Source organism: Nannospalax galili, unplaced genomic scaffold (assembly GCF_000622305.1).
Source record: "Nannospalax galili isolate Female #2095 unplaced genomic scaffold, S.galili_v1.0 scaffold217, whole genome shotgun sequence".
Lineage (NCBI taxonomy): Eukaryota > Metazoa > Chordata > Mammalia > Rodentia > Spalacidae > Nannospalax > Nannospalax galili.
In genome coordinates this window covers 1,042,648-1,060,532 of record NW_008340643.1, presented here as the reverse complement: position 1 = coordinate 1,060,532, position 17,885 = coordinate 1,042,648, and positions in this window count along the sequence as shown.

The window sequence follows — 17,885 nt, the reverse complement described above, 5'->3', positions numbered from 1 at the left end:
TAGAAGCCCACCGCCCTATGTAAATGAAGCATTCCAGGAGCACCTATCAGCTAAAGCTTTTTCTACTGTCTCCACACTATAAATAATCCTAGTTTTACCCCAATAAAGCTGGAGCTAAATCACTGAGATCTGAGCTGAGTCACTTGTCTGAAGCTGTGACACTAAATCCTGTGATCCAGTCTGGGGGGGGGCTATCCTTCCGTCATCGACCCATGAAGACCCTGCTTTCGTCATCCCGCACCTCCCCTCCTGACCCGGCAGCTGACGGATCTCGAACCCAGAGGGAGTGCTCGGTAAATTGGGACAGAACCCGACCGGGTAGCTGACAGCGGTCCTTGAGAGCCGCCAGGCCCGGTAGCTGAGAGTTTCAGCAGACGTGGTGCGCGACCCGCCCCACGTCCCCCCATCGCTGCGAGGGAGACCGGTGCCACACCCAGCAGCTGGTGCTCCGCGAAACCCGCATGCCCATATATATTGTTCCTTGCAGAGACTCATTGTTTTTGCTACTAACACTGAGATGTTGGCGCATGCATCTCTTATCTGTATGAATAAAACAAATAAATATTTTGGAAGCAAGGAAAGATAAAGATCGTGTTCAGGGAATTGTTTGAGATAGTTCAATTCTGTTCTTCCATAGCAGCTGGACAGTAGATAATCATAAAACAGAAAACTTGAGAAATAGCAGTAATAACATTCTCTATAGATATATATTTTAAAATTGCTAAAATAACCCTGCAATAAATTTTAAAATAGCTCCCTTTACAGCTTCTATAAGAGGAAAATCAGTAAATTTCATGCTGATGTCTGTAATTTACTTTGAATTCTTATAAAAATAAGATGGATTAATGGATCAATCAAATGATAGATAAATACGTAATGAACCAAATACAGCAAAATGTTGCTGGTAGAATCTAGGAAGTGGATGTATGAGTAGTCATTGTAAAATTCTTTCAATTTGTGGTGTTTGAAAAGTTTCATAATAAAAACTGGCACAAATACAAACGAATGCAACACTAAAAATAAATTAAAGAGAGAACGTTCTGTCTGGCATAAACAGCTAGGGATCCTTTCATCTTAAAGTGCTTTTGCTTTTCAGAAGTATCCTGTAGCCATTTGACCTGCAGATGTCTGATCAAATCAAAGAAGGCAGCGATTCGTGAAGAATAGTGCAGGTTATTTCGTGTTGGCATTTCCCCAGTTTCCTTTCAGGGTGTGTGTGTGGTTCAGTGTTGGATGTTTTTTCTCTCCTAACAAGATTTGTCTTCTGGTTATGAATACTTCCATTGTCACATGCCCATCTCTCTTAGCACACCATTCAGTGGAAATCCACAGTCTGTAATCTGCAGGGCCACACACCCAAAGTTTCATCAATATCAGTTGTGCTCTAATAAATCACTGAGGGAAAATAGCTCTTTGGGGAGTAATAGGTTTCAGAAAAGCATGAATCTAACTATGTAAGGAATTGAGTCATACAGTTTTCATTACAGTCATTCCTAGGGCTTGAATCTAGTCGGGCCATTCTGTAGACGGAGAAACTGAGGGCAAAAGAGAATAAGTGCTGTATCTGGGGTGAAATAGCTATTGTGTAATTATCTTCTGTTTAGTGTGGTACTTTCTTCCCTATGTCCATCTAAAACCACTAAATAAGCTTATGGGATATGTACAACATGTATTTGTATAAACACCCAGTCTTCTCAAAGAGGTGCTTGATTTAAAAGACATTCTGAATTTAAGAAACTATGATATCCTTTTCAGCTGTGTTTTAGGGCAAAGTAGGAATAAGGAAAGTAAGTGTTGGAATGCTCCCCATGCCCAGATTACAACTATAATTAAAATTAATTAGCACCTGAAATTAAAAGTGATGATACTTGTGTATAAGTGCTCAGAAGGTTGAGGCAGACTGATCACAACTTTGAGGCTGTCTTGGGCTCCATAGTCAGACCTTGTTAGAAAGAAAGAAAGAAAGAAAGAAAGAAAGAAAGAAAGAAAGAAAGAAAGAGAGAGAAAGAAAGGGAAGGAACGAAGGAAAGAAGGAAGGAAGGAAGGAAGGAAAGAAGGGAGGGAGGGAAGGAGGAAGGAAGGAAGGAAGGAAGGAATGAAGGAAGGGGAAGGAAGAAAAGAAAAAGAAAGCCAGTTTGGTGGAAGCACAATACATGCTATGTTGTAGATGAGTCATGCTTGAGAATGGAATGCTAAAAATCCAAACCCAAAACGTCATATAGTGTATATTTTCATTTATATGAAATACCCAGAGTAGGTAAATCATAGACACAAAAAGCAGATTGGTGGTTGCAGGGGCTGGCGGGCAAGTGGAGAGTGACTGTTTGATTGACACAATGAATGATAATTTGATAGAGATGATGATTACACAGCACCGTGGATGTACTAAATACTACCAAATTATTCTCTAAAATGGTTAATTATAGTGTAATGATGTGTGTGTGTGTGTGTGGAGAGAGAGAGAGAGAGAGAGAGAGAGAGAGAGAGAGAGAGAGAGAGAGAGAGAGGTGGCAAAATGTCACTTGGGTGTAGACTATTTGGAATTCAGTATACCAGACAAGCAACTTCCCTGTTAAGTTTAGAATTTTTACAAGCAGAAAGTTCATTAAAAATACTGGGTATACTGAAGATGTAGCTCAGTTGGTAGACTGCTTGCCTAGCTTATATGAAGCCCTGGATTCAATGTAGCACTTGAGAAGTGGAGGCGGAAGATTAGATCTTCAAGGTCATCTTCAAGCTACATGGAAAGTTCAACTTAGGTTTGGGATACATGAGAACCTGTTTCCAAAACAAAAAACCCTGTAAAAACAAAAAAATAAGTCTATTTGTTTTTAAAAAATTATCTCTAGAAACCTAAGAAACAATATTGAGACTCCTCAGTTGAAGTCAACAGCTGCAGTCTAAAATTCATACAGTTTTAATATGTATTATTTAGTCAGTGGTGTGTCAAAGAGAGAGCAACTTGCTTTGCTGGACAGCAAGTTTTCTAGCAGGGAAAAATCAGTTTTTAGGAGAGCTGTGACCTAACATAGGTGCCGAACAAGGTGTGAATTTCTGTAGGTCAGAACATTATTGGACCCCTCCGAACAGGTGGTACCAACATTGGTCTCATGGAATGGTCTGAGTTTTTGAAATTAGGTGATCGTATTCAGCCTTTGTTACCATCAATTAAGTTTTACAAGTGGCTAAAAGGAAGAAGCAAGGTCCGCTGCCAGTGTCACATGAGAAAAAATTAGAGGCCTCAGTAACCCGCTGATCCTTGCACAGAGTGTTCTGACATCCAGGCAGTAATGTAGACATAACAAGACATCCTGTAACCCCAGGATGATGAAAGAATGGTTCGCTTTATTACACAGCACATCAGACGGGGTTAATGCCCCCTGGTTCTTTATGGGCCCACGACCTAATTTGGAGTCTGAGTTCAATAGTCTCTGAAGTTTGACCATAAATGGCCTTGTTTCTCTCAGGGTGTACTTCAGTACACTGAGACATATAAGGTTGCACAATGATGTGAATGTCCTTAACACAACTGAACAGTACACTTAAGAATGGTTATAAAGTAAAAGTTTTTGAAAATGTAAAAATGATGACAAAGTTAATGTGTTTTTTTAACCACAATAAAATGCCTACATGTCAAGTGGGTTTTGTTGTTGTTTAACAGTTTTGGTTTATTTGTTTTATTTTGTTTCTTTTGAGTCTGGGGTCTCATGTAGCCCAGGCTGGCCTTGAACTCCTGATCTTCCTGCATTCACCTCTAAAATGCTAGGATTACAAGTGTGCTGCCATGCCCAGCCTTGCTATTCAGGTTTTGTTTTCCATGTCTGAAAATACACACTGCCAACTTTTAAATCCTGACACGACTTACCTGTTAAATGAAATACAATCTGCTCCTAAAGAGGGCAAAAGCCCTAGAAAAACACTTAGATCCCTCCACAAATCTTAGTTGAGCAGAAAAAAATGGACATGGACATGAGAACAGATTAATGGCAGAAAGACATTAAAAATAGAAAAGAACTATTGATTTGATGGCGTTACTTCAAGAGATAAGTATCAATAAATACTGGAGAACAGTGGTCTCCATACTTTCAATGATGATTGAACTAATCTATTCTCCACTGGGATTTACTCACGCTTCTGAGATGCAGTTTATTGCTTACCTAGATACTGCTTTGGGACTTAACAAATCATTAAAGGGAACAGGAGGCTCTGTTCATGAATTTAACATTTTAGGGTGATGAATTCAAGAATGCTTTACTTGAATAACTCACCTATTTTTTCCTGAAAATTTTTACATTTTCTAGAATTTGATCAAGCACATTAGGACAAACCCATGTTCAATCAACGAGGTCTAATAAAATATTTTAGCATTCATCTATTATAAGAAGGTCATTATTAAAGACTTCTGAGTACTTATAATGTGGTTTGTTTGAACTAAGAATGCCGTACATGTAACAGACACAGCATATTTCAAAGATTTCATATAAAAGAATGTTAAATCTTTCATGAATAATTTGATATTAGCCAGGAGTGGCAGTACACATCTATAATCCTAGCACTTGGGAAGTAAAGTCAAGCAGATCAGGAATTCAAAGCCCGCTTGTGCTATGTGAGATCCTGTCTTAAAAATTGTTAAATTAATTGCATGTTCAAAGGATAATAATTTGGATACATTGGGCTAAATATATTATCAAATATATCTGATGTTTACAATTTTAATGTGGCTACAAGAATAGTTAAAAATACATGTGTTTAGTAGCCTATTTCCTATTGAATAGCACTGTAAATCTTCAGACCATTTGAATCTGCTATCCCACTATATTATTTTTTAAATGTACGTGTGTTGTGCATACAGAAATGAAGATAACATATTCCAATTATCAAAGCAATATGTTCTCTTTTTAAGAGTGGAAAATGTAAAACTAAAAAAGAAAAAAACCAAGAGATAAACACTCTTTCCTCTCTAATCAAAAGATTGCCTTGAGACAATTTTCATCAATCAAATGTGGTGGCTCACACCTGTAATCCCAACACTTAAGAGGCTGGGGTAAGAGGATCATTATGATTTTGAGACCAGCCTGGGTTATATAGCAAGATCTCAAAAAAAAAAAAAACAAACAAAAAGAATGACTTTTTAGAACAGTACAATTTATATTAAATTCTCTGCTTGTATGTGACTCTGCACAAATGATTTTTGGCACTTGAAGTGATTCAGATAGGCCACAAAATTGGTTTTGTTCTTCAGAAATCAGTTCACAAAAGGCTTCCATGTAGATTAATTTTGTTGGAGTAAGAAATATGAAAATGCAGGTCATAGTACTTAGCTCTACGAATCTCAGGGATGGTTTCAAAATGATTCAGTTACACAATGAAAAGTGATCTCTGGTTGAAAAAAATGCCCAGGATCAAAGGAAAATGATACCTATGATCAGCGTATTGACAAGAATCTTAAGTAACATCGAACCTTGGTAAGATGGTAGCTGTGACTGCTTTATGAATACATGAGGAACGATGTTTTAAGTTTGATTTTTTGTGTGTAGCTTTAATACAATGTCATCTACATAGCAGTTGGATAGAATGAAGCTTTTCTTACCTCAGTTTCAGCTAAGGTGTTAATGCCACACCTCCAGACATCCTTGTGAGCAGGAGATAAACTACCACAGGCAGAGGCTACAGAAGTTTCAAGTTCTATTTCTATGAGTCTGGAGCTCTCAGTTGGAGCAAGAGCAACAAAAGAGATCAAGAAATGGAGAGAGGAGGGGTTTTGTGGAGACATTTCTTTGGAGAGAACTATTGCTGTGTTTCAAGGATGGAAGGGCCAACACTTTCTTCCTTTTCAGCCTTCTGAGGGAAAATTCTGGAGGACTTCCTGGGAGCTAAGGAATGTGTTTATTCAGAGATAGAAAGCAATGATGCCTAACTCATCACTTAAGAACTCTGAAGTGGAGAACTGGGGCCTGGAGCAATTAGAAAGCCAGGCAAGGGCCGGCCAATTGTTCCAGGAGCCACGTAATGGAAAGTGCTACTGTGTTGGATGGGCTTGAAATCCAAACCTGATAAAGTCAAGGGATGTGGAGGTTGTTTCTTGGGAATCAGATGGGGATCCTATGGCTCATCTTGGGTCTTGTGCACCAGGACATCCCTCATTAGGAAGGACAGAAACTTTTTCAACTTTGTTAGTAGAAAGAATTAATTTCCTTCACTTGTAAAGATTGGCCGTTGTCTTCTTTTTAATCAAATACCTGGTAGAGTCTTTGTCCATAATCATTCCTGCATATGATGCAACTGATGTACTGAACCAAATTCACTCCTCTTGTACTTTCTTATACTATTATTTTCCCAGTGCCTGAAGGTCACAGCTTCTTTCTCCCCACATGTCCTGTCCAATCAGTTCACATGCATCCAGTGTGCATTGTGATGCTCCTGATCCTCCCTGCATTTATCTCCTTCTCAGTCGCCCAACACCTGGCACTCCAGATCTGCTGCAATTTTTTCCTCCGTTCACCTGTGTCCACTCTGCATACCACCACTACATTCACAGGCCACCTAATACAAGATTCACTTTCCTAACTGTGTATCTGAGCATGTGATGTTCCAGCTCTGTACGTTGATAAGGGGATGCTGAGCCATAGGGGACTTTAAAACCACGCATTCACTTTTTCTAGGAGATACTTCAGTGTCTCGTCTCTTCCTGTCTCTCCTCACACATAGAGAACAGCTGAATATAACAAGAGTCATTATCCACAGGGAAATATTGTCTATGTGACTGGTTTGAGAAGCAGTCAGGAAACCTATATTAGTTAAAAGTAGTGTTGATTTTCTAACAAATAAACCTGGTATCCTCAGATTTGTTTCCTAGTCACATCGCAGTATAATATTGATTTTCCTACTTGAACAGGCTCCTATGTGGTTATTCAGAGACCCAGGGTCCTTCTACAGCATGGCTGCCCTAATCTGTAGAATGGTACAATAATTGTATTCTGATGAAGGGTTGCTTTAACCATTACATAAGCAAATGCTGGTCAAGGACTCAGCACATCCTTTGATTAACTTTTGTGACTAGTCTGTATTTCTCTCTTCTCATTGTTAGAATTTTCCTGGTAGAGTAGGGAAAACTCTTGGTAGCCTGCCAATGCACCATACCAAGCTCACGCTGGGCATTTTGAAATATGAAATTAACTATTAGAATGTTTTTAAAGTTCATGTAGAAATTCTTATCTGTCATATCTTTAGATAAATGAAATTTCTTACTCTATGCTAAATATGGATCCCTATATTTACAGACAAGTATACCATACACCACTCATCAAAGAAACTTTGCAACAGATGGAGGATATTACAGAGTTCCACAACTGGTCACACACAGAGAATATATGTTGAGACATGTCTAGCCCTAAGTGACACATCTACAGTGAAACCTCTATACCTAAGGCTATGTTCTATGGGAACACAGCAGAACAGAGGGTAGGGAGAATACTAATACATCTCTCAACTCTCACCAGCGATGCTTCCTCATGTAATAGAGCGAGATGTACACAGAAGGCAACAACTGTCCAAGGGGTAGAGAGTAAGAGGCTGCAGAGTTTATGTCCCTGGATAGGAATCCTATATTAAACCTCACCCACCCATGGCGCAGGGACTATTGATGATGAGGGGAAGGAAAGATTGTAAAAACCAGGGTTGGTGCATGAACATAAGGAAACAGAGGCTTTCAGGCCTCTGGTAACTTGCTCATATGAACTTGCAGCAATGGTAACAGCATGCACAAGACCCATGCTGACTCAATCAGACAAAAACCCAGCACAGAACTGGGGAAATGGGCAGGAGGCCCCAACCTTAACTGAGGAACTATTGACAACTGATTACTTCTGGTTGAGGGAGGGCTGTTAAGGGAGTGACTCTATATAGGCCGACTAGATTCCAGAGGATGAACTTGTACAGAGGGTCATCTGGATACAATTGCTTGTTCAGATATGCCTTAACATATATGAGAGAATGTACGAAATCAGGGGGGAGGGGCTTTGAAGGTTGTGAAAGGGGGACGGGGAATCTAAATTTGATTAAGGTCTATTATATGAAATGCACAAAAGCTCAATAAAATATACATAAAAATTCATGAATACATGTGTGTCTGCATGCCAGCCACATGAATGCAGGTGCCTGCAGAGGCCAGAAGAGGTCATTGAATTCCCTGGAGCTGAAGTTATAAGCAGTGATGAGCCACTCAATAGAACTTTTAGAAAATTTTTTAAAAATTAATTTGTTTTTATTTTATGTGTATGAGTGTATTGCCTGTATGTATGCAAATGCACCTGTGTTGTGCAGTGCCTGAGGAGAACAAAAGAGGAATCAGATCCCCTGGAATTGGAGTTACATTGTTAACCACCATGTGGGTGCTGGGATTCGAACCTGGCTCTTCTGTAAGAACAGCCAATGCTCTTAACCGCTGAGACATCTCTCCAGCCCCCGATCTTTAGAAATTTTAACCATCCAATTAAATTTTGTCCTCCAACTTCTAGGCTACTCCATACCATACTTTTGAGATAAGGAGGGCCTTCTTTTCAGCCTCTTTGTTTTCCAGTTTCAATTTGAAACTGGAAAAGTTCTAGCATCTTCTCTTTTGCCCCATCTGCTACTTTCAATTTTCCTTCTTCACCTTGACGCTATCTTTTTTTTACCAGGAAAAAGACTGAGATAATATTCTTCATCAAGTGACTCCTTTATCAAGTTCTTCAAGACATAGTAGAAGGAAAAGCCCTTTTTGGAAAGATTTCAAGCATGGAAATAGGTAACAGGACTGTGATTTGGGGAGGGAGGTTCTTGCCAGGTGGACACATGCCAGATCTCTCTCTCCCATTCTATTTTTCCCTCTTTCCTTTACCTTATGCCAAAAGTTATTATAAATAGAACTTTTCCCATGATAAAATCAGTCTTAATTAAAAAAATTGAGACAAAGTCTCATGTATCCCAAACTGGCCTCAAATTTGTATGTATCTGAGCCTGGCTTTGAAATTCTAAACCTCTTACCTCTACCTGGCGAGTGTGTGGGGATTACAGGCATGCACCACCCATGTTTGGTTTATGCAGTGCTGGGGATCAAACTTTAGGCAAGCACTCTATAAACTGAGCTATATCCTCAACTCTTAATTTTGAATCCAAGAATATTATAGAAGAAATGTATTTTTTTAAGAAGCAGGGATTTTTTTAGGCCATGTTTTCCAGGTTTGCTTAGATAGATAGCATTCATTCACTTATTGTTAACCTTGTTGCTGTGGTTTTAAAAGTATCCAAAAATTCCCATCAACTGGTAGCTTCTAGCTATCCTCATTTACCATCTTCAATCTGGTCTGCCCTTACTTGGAAGTAATTGAGGTAGAATTGATAGTATATGACTTCAGAGATCTTGTCAGAAGTTTTGAAGTTTTAGTCTTGGTTTCTTTGAATGTTTGTTCTCTGAATGCTTCATCTTGGGACTAAGTCACATGACCGTGAGAAGCCCAGACCATCTGAAAAGGCCTACTATTAGTGCTGCAGCTGTGATGGCCAAGATCAACTGCTAGACTTGTGTACAAGTCATTATGGATGTCTAACCCAGGTAAGATTCTGATGGCTGGAGTAGTCAGAGAAGACAGTTGACTGCTATTACTCTGGTGATGATTATTCAGGCACGCCTTCTCTGAATTCCTGACCAATAAAATGGCATGCAAAATAAAACGGTTGTCAAGTCTCTACATTTGTAGGATATTAGTGTAGCAATAGATAACTGTAATATTTATCACATATGTTTGAACTAATTAGTATTTAAAAACTCAGAAGTCTTGTTTTATAAAAATATAATATTTTTGGCTATTAACAACTTTTTAAAACTTTCTTCCTCTGGGCTGGAGAGTTGGCTCAGCAGTTAAGAGCACCAGCTGCTTTTGCAGAGGACCTGAGTTCAATTTCCAGCACCTACATGGTGACTAACAACCATCTGTAATTCCAGTTTCAGAGGAATCCAGCACCCTCTTCTGACCTCCACAGGCATTGCACTTCATGATGGGTGCATTTATATACATGCAGGCAATACACTCATACACATAAAATAAAATAACGTGTAAAATATTTTTTAAGAAACCTTTCTTCCTCAAAAGAAAGAGAAGAAGCAGGTTCCAGTGAATCATCCGTAAACCTAGTCCTCGATTTCAAGTTTTAAAAAATTATTTTTTGTGATTTTCATATAATATAGTCTGTTGGTATTTATATCTCTTCCCATATCCACACCTCCCTCCACTGCCCTGCCTAATTGAATAGGTACTCTCTTATATATATATCAGCCTATAACATCTGATATGTGTCCCCAAATGTCTTTCAGTGTAGGTCCACACACTGGGCCACCAAGAGTCCTATCCTCATAAAACACTGGTTTTCCTCCTCCCGATAGCCATCAATTGCCAAAGTTCCTTAGGTTGGGTTGGGATTTCTTACTCACTTCCCCATGTATACTGGGATTTTGTCTGGTTTGAGTTTGCATAGGACTAGGAAATAATGGCCTCATATTCTCAGGTAAATAATTCTTAGGGTTAAGAAGGAAACACATGACTTCAACAGAATAAAATAGTATTTACATTTTCTATCACACCAATTAAAGTGCTCCGTTTTGACACATTTTGAATGTGCCTGACCCATGATGAAGCACAGTGTGTGTTATTAGCAAAAATTGCTCTAGTAAGAATCTTCCAGATTAATGGGGCCTAGAAGTTGTATAAACTAATCTTGAAAACAAAGTGTGGTACAGCTTTGCATCTTTTGAAGTTCCGTAGTCCACATGTCTTACAACAGGCTACTGAAAATGCCCTAGAGCCTGGATTTAGAAGTCTACAGAGGTTGTAAAATCATATGTATAGTCTTAAATGACTCTGAGACTCTAGGGAGGTTACCTAACCTCTAAAGGGCTAAATAGTCCTATCCTGATCTATAAAATGGGAACAATGCTATTTAGCTCATGAAATGGTTAGGAAGATCAAACAACATGTAGAAAGTATCTAATGTGATTCATTGCTTGTAACAAATGCAAGGGAAATGAAATGGAAGCTAGCATTGTTAGAGTTTAAGGTACCAAGTAAAGGCCACAAATAACCGTATCAATAGGGATTATAATCTTTCTACTCCATGGGTCGAGCTATAGACTTAACTAAATCAAACTCACTCAAAGTGGCCTATCATTTGCCACTTTACAATACTCAAAAGCTAGTTAATTCTCTTCCAGAAAGAGATAGCCTTTCCTCATCTGAAAACAGGCAGAGTGTTTTTGTAGACCAAAGATGATCTGGCTTCAAACCCAAGCATTTCTTATTTCTATATCAATGAATAATTCACAACACAATTTCTAAATAACAAACTTCCATTTTGCTAAAAACAAGAATCCACTAATGGATGCCTCTAAACTTAGCAAGCACTCCAATATATCATCGGTGGGTTTTTGTCATCTGCCTCATAATGCACACTGATGGGCTGGCACTGGGGGCGTAGGATGGTGTCAGATGCAACCAGGCTACAGTCTAGGACCAACTTCTTCCTGGCCTATAGATCCTAACCCTGTTAGAATGGACTTCCAACCCATTAATTCTTGATGAAAAAGTAAGAGTGATACGTTCTGACATCAACTGTTTCAAACAGCCTAATGAGACATACTAGGCTGCCTTCCAAAATTGATGAGCTCAGTCACTGATGGGAGTAACCGAAGAAAATGTTTAGTACAGCTGAGATAACCCAACAGTTCTTTTCCGAGCTACTCACAAACCCTGAAACTAGAGTTCATTTGGAGTTTATTTTATTTTATTTTTTTAAATTTTGGATGAGAAATGCTTCTAATTGTCTCAAAACACAAAGCTCCTTTTTGCCTCCCATCGCCTGACCTCACCAGGGTTTGCTTTGACTTGTTCATTGAAGTGTGTATTTTGATTAATTATTGGATAGCTAATTGGCCTGAATGTTAGTGGGTGTGTCTCAGTTGGTTAGGAGGGTGGGCAAGCAAAGTGCATATATTCTTAGACAGAAAGGCCAAAGGGAATTGGAGAGAACCCCAAATGGGTTACATGCAAAACTATGAGATTTAGACATTTAAGTTTTAAGATTGGGACCGGCAGGTAGTGCAACTCCAAATCCTTGCTCCTAGATCTTCCAGAGGGCTGCAGCAAGTAGAACACAAGAGCAAAATATGTAGGAAGGGAAAGAAGAGAGGCTAGTTTTGCTGGGTAGGTATATAGACTAGTGGAAGCTGCCTCATTCTTGGGACAGCCACTGACAAGATGCTGGATATGGCTCTCTTCCCCTTAATTAGAACTATTGGAGATGTTTTCTGTAGTCAGAGCTGGCTACATAATTTTTCGGGCTGTGTGTTTAAAACCTTTTGTTCAAAAACCAGGAAATTGGCTAGGGGGACCACTCAGTGGGTAAAGTGCTTGTGATGCAAGTGTGGGGACCTGAGTTTGGATCCCCAGCCCCCATGTAAAATGTTGGGCAAGGCAGCCACTCTTGTAATCCTAGTGCTGAAGAGGTAGAGACAGGACGATCCTTGGGACTCACTGGCCTGCCAGTCTAGTCAGTCAGTGAGCTCCAGGTTCAATGAGAGACCCTGTCTATAAAAGTAAGGTGTAGAAGGGGCTGGAGAGATGGCTCAGTGGTTAAGAACACTGGTTGTTCTTACAGAAGACTGGAGTTCGAATCCTAGCACCCACATGGTAGCTAATAACTGTCCATAACTCCAGTTCTAGGGGATCCGAAGCCCTCCTCTGTCCTCCTCTGGCATTACACGACACAGGTGCACTTACATACATGTAGGCCATACATGTATACACATAAAATAATAAATAAAATAAAAAATAAGGTAGAGAACAATTGAGGAAGATGATAGACATTGACCTTCGGCTTCCACACAGATACATACATACACACAGAGACACGAGCATGTATACACATATATACACAAAAAATATAAAATAAATAAATAAGCAGGAAAAGAATGCAGTAAAATGAAATCATATATAACATGTTTCCTTTGTTCTCACCCCTCTCCCTCACAAACAGACACAGAGTTCACCACTGTTTTGGTCAAAATATGGCTCTCCTCTTTGATCTGACAACATTGCCAGGTTGAAACTATGAAGTCAAAGCCACTGTTTTCCTTATCACTAAACTGTCCTTAAACATCACAGAACCATCACAGGCACCTGGAAGTCTATGATGTAACCAACGTACACGGTCATTCACCTTCTGGATTCCTTTCACCAGCCACAAGACCATCATGCAGTGTCCCCCTGAGCCCTTATGAGAAGACTTCAGTGGTAAGATTATAATAGAGAGGAAAGTAGATGGGAGAGGTGATGGAAGGAATGAGGGAGTGATAAATCTTTTTCTGAAAATAGCTTGAGGTTTAAAATTCAACTGGAAATAAGACCTGGAAGCAAATCCAGAAGAGAAATAGTGAGGGCTGGATGGAGCTTAATGTAGAGCATGTGCTTTGCATTCATGAGATGAAGCCTTGAACTCCATCCCAGCAGTGAAAAGAAATAATAAAGGAGAAAGAAAAAGAGAGGGAAGGCATGAGGGGGTGAGGGAAGGAAAGAAAAGGGAAAGAAAAAGAGAAAGGGAGACAGAAAGAGCTGGAGGGATTGCTCAGTTGGTAAAGTGCCTACTGTTTAAACATGAGGATCTAAGATCAGATTCCTGGCATTCATGCAAAAGATGGGTATGATGGTGCATGCCTATAACCCCAGTGCTGGAGGGGGTGCAGAAGACAGGTAAATTCCTGAAGCCCATTGGCCAGCCAGCCTAACTGACTCAATGACCTTCAGGTTCTTTGAAAGACCCTGTCTCAGGCTGTTGCCACAGCCCTACCTTGTCTCCCAGAACTTGAAGGTAAGACCATATTGCTGAAGACAGGACATACTTTTGACACTGAATTTGGAATAATGAGCTATAACTGACCTGGAAGCCACCTGCCCTAAAGGCTAGCTCTCATAGTTTTAGAGAACACTTCAAAAGCTGCTAAGGGAGAATATCAATTGATGGTCCAACCCAGCTTTAAGGCCTAATAACCACATCAGTGACCAGCACAGCAAACTATATTGGGGCAGTAGTGGTACTTTTATCTTGAGGGTAGTCAACATCTACCTAATCGGACTTAAAGCCCACTCAATGAGAGCAAATTCATGTGTGGTACTGTAAACATAGACAACTACATGGCTGGAGCAGTCATAGATCTTGGAGAAAACCCCAAGGCTGTCACATTCCTAGACAAATGTAATTTCTTACCATGTGCAAAATATGGATCCTTATATTTTCAGACAAGCATCCCAGTCACCACTCATCAAAGAAGCTTCTTTTGCAATAGATGGAGACAATTACAGAGTTCCACAACTGGTCACACACAGAGATTGTCTGTGAATTGCCCAAGCCTCAGTAACACATCTACAGTTCAACCTCTACATCTAAGGCTCTCAGAACATTGTGGAACAAGAGGTAGAACATCAACGCATCTCTCAATTCTCATTAATGAAACTCCACATGCAACAGAAGGCCATGAACACAAAAGGACACAAATGGCCAAAGTGTAGAGAATAAGAGTCTGCAGAGTGTGAGTCCTTGGACGGGACTCCTATATTAAACTCCAACCACTCAGAGTTCAGGGACGATTGCAGAAGAGGGGGTGAAAAGATTGTAAGAGCCAGGGAGGAGGTGCATATCCATATTGAAATAGAGTCCTACAGGCTCCTAGGACCTTGCTCATGTGAATCTACAGCAATAGTGACAGCATGCACATGACCCATGCAAACTCAAGTAGACACAAACCCAGCATAGAACTGTGGAAATAGACAACAGGCCCCAGTTTTAGCTGAAGAGCTATTGGCAACTGATTACTGCTGGAGGAGGAAGAGCTGATTTTCTTAAAGGGAGGGACTCTAGATAGGCTGACTGAACCTCAGTGGATGAACTTGCACTGAGAGGCATCTGGGGACACTAAGTTGACTTGATAGGCCTTAACACAAATGACAGAATTCGCGAATTCCAGTGGGAGGGTACCCATGGGGAAAGGGGTAATAAAGATGATTAAAACGTTCTGTATGAAATATTCAAAAATTCAATAAAAATTTTAAGAAGACCCTGCCTCAAAAAATAAAGTGGAAAATGATTGAAGACAACCAAATTGGCATGTGTCCTCTATACATGTACACATGTGCACATGCATCTATGTGTGCACATCCACACAAACATGTAATTATGACACACACATATACAAAAGGGAAAAGAAAACAAATGATGGATGAATGAACGAATGAATTCAGTAATGAAGTTAACCAACGCGGGTTCTTTTTCTATAATTTTCCCCTGAGTCTAATCAGCAAAGCTAAAATGTATGTTTTCCAGAGTTCTTTCATAGTTAATTATTATACTTTGGTGCCATGCATCGAAGGAGATAAGGATAATAGTGCCTTTGACTTCATAGTTTCAACCTGACAATGTTGTCAGATCAAATAGGAGAGCCATATTTTGCTCTAAACAGTGGTGAATTCTGTGGCTGTTTGATTATAATTTTTTATCTGGATTCAAAATCTCTTCCGTACACATATGACTTACTTGAAAGAGCTTAGCTAAAATTATCTGGGATAACAAACTTGTTTGTGGGCATGGTTCTTAAGTAAATGAAAGCAGTTTTCCTGACCTAGCAAAGAATTATCTTTGTGACAGCTGATGGTCTCCTTTGTCTTCCTCACTGTCTCCCCTTTGTCTTGGTTACTTGCTGATTCTTCTGGTGCTCAGAAGTGAGACTTCTTAGAGGAGGCAACTACCACTTGCATCCGTTGAGTCCTTCCTGTGAGGGGCTGCTAGCCCACAGCAAACTGCTGCCTGAGTTGCCTCAATTTCCTCCTTGAAAATTCCTATGAAAAAGCCACATCTCCAGCTTCTGTTTCTTCTTCATACCCCTGAGAGTTGGTACCTCAAAAGACATAAAGACGAGCAAGCAGAACACTTTGATCTGCCATCTCTCGCCAATTGCACCTCCATTCAAATAGCATCTAATTGTCCCCAGTCCTGTCTCTGAGCCACTGGCTGGAGGTAGGCACCAACACACTGAGCCAACACATCTGCCTGCCATAGGCCATCACTTTCACTTATTAAGTAAGGTTGATGCTTGAGATAGAAAATGAGAAAGCAGGGAGAATACCAGAAATATTGAACACTTTGCCTACAGTGACAATTTCTCTAAAGTATATATTGTTTGAATATATTTCCCTAAATCCCACATGTGCACATGTATCTCTATATCCATCCATCTATCTATCTATCTATCTATCTATCTATCTATCTATCTATCTATCTATCATCTATCTAATTTCTTAAATCTTCCCAGCAAAGCAGCCAACAAGCAAAGTCACCCCAATAAAATGAGTATATCTAGCTCTGAGATCTTGGTATCTAATAACGTTCATACAAGATGTGCAGGAGCATCTTATTAGACCATAGTATAAAGATGTGCTCAAAAAGAACAATGATAGGGGCCTGTCAGGAACCACCTTAAAATGATACATGTGGACCAAATCAGGGGTAATTTCAGCACCAACATAAGTAAGCAGAATAATGAATTATAAACCACTGGTGAAACATAAAAAATTGTGAGTCAATATGGATCAAATTAATAGATGATAGACAGATGATTAAGTGGAACAGAGGGCGAGAGTTTCTACTTATAGTTGAATATCAAGAGCCAGAGGGAGTCCTAAAATATGTACTCTTCTTTCCAGGCCCCTTTAGTCAGCATTATGTTTGAGATTCATCCTTCTTGCGCCACGTAATTATAGGTAATTCATTCTCATTGCTGCACAGTAGTGTAAACACAACAAAACTGATTTACTCATTTTCCTATGGATGAACATTTGGGCAATTTACAGCCCGTTATTGTTATGAGTAGTGCTACTGTAAACACTCAAGTTCACATCTTTTCATTAACATGTGCATCTACTCTTGATAGGTAGATATCCAGGAATGACTAGATCAGCCAGTAGGCACATTTAGCCTTAATAGATATTGCCAAACAGTGTGTTTATGGTGTACCAATTTATTCTCCCAGTAGTGATGAGAGTGTCAGTTGTTCCACATCTTCTCCTAAAATGCACCTAAACAGGTGCCCTCCATACTGGGGAGGGTGTGGATATTCTGTGACTAAACACACAGATTCTGGAACTACACCATCTGGACTCCATTCCAGCTTCATCATTTAACAAATATATAACATTGGACACCTTACTTAACTATTCTGTGCCTCAGATTTGTTTTAATTTGTGAAATGGGACAATAATCATCTGCCTCATCAGGTTCATGGTTAAAAGAATTCATTCACAGAGAGCGCTAAGAATGGTGACAGGCATATAGAAAGCATTCCAAAAATGCTACATATTATTTTTATTAAATTATTTTGAAGGGCTGGGCTGGAGAGATGGCCCAGCAGTTAAGAGCACTGACTGCTCTTTCAGACCCGGGTTCGATTCCCAGCAGCCACATAGCGGCTATAAACCGTCCTTAACTCCAGTTCCAGGGAAATGCTGACCTCCACGGCATTGCACAACACGGGTGCACTCACATACATGCAGGCAATACACTCATACACATAAAAAAATAAAAATAATACATATAATATTTTTTAAAAAATTATCTTGAAATTATTTGCCACCAGTACACTTAATTAACTGGGAGTTGAGCATATTGCTATAGAAGGAATGGCGCATCCTACATGACCTGAGGAGACAATCAGATAATGTCCACAAGGGATAAGAACCATGAATAGAAGCAGAAGTTTTGAATTTTTTAATATTTAAGTTTTTTTTTTGTTTTGTTTTTTTTTTTGCTAG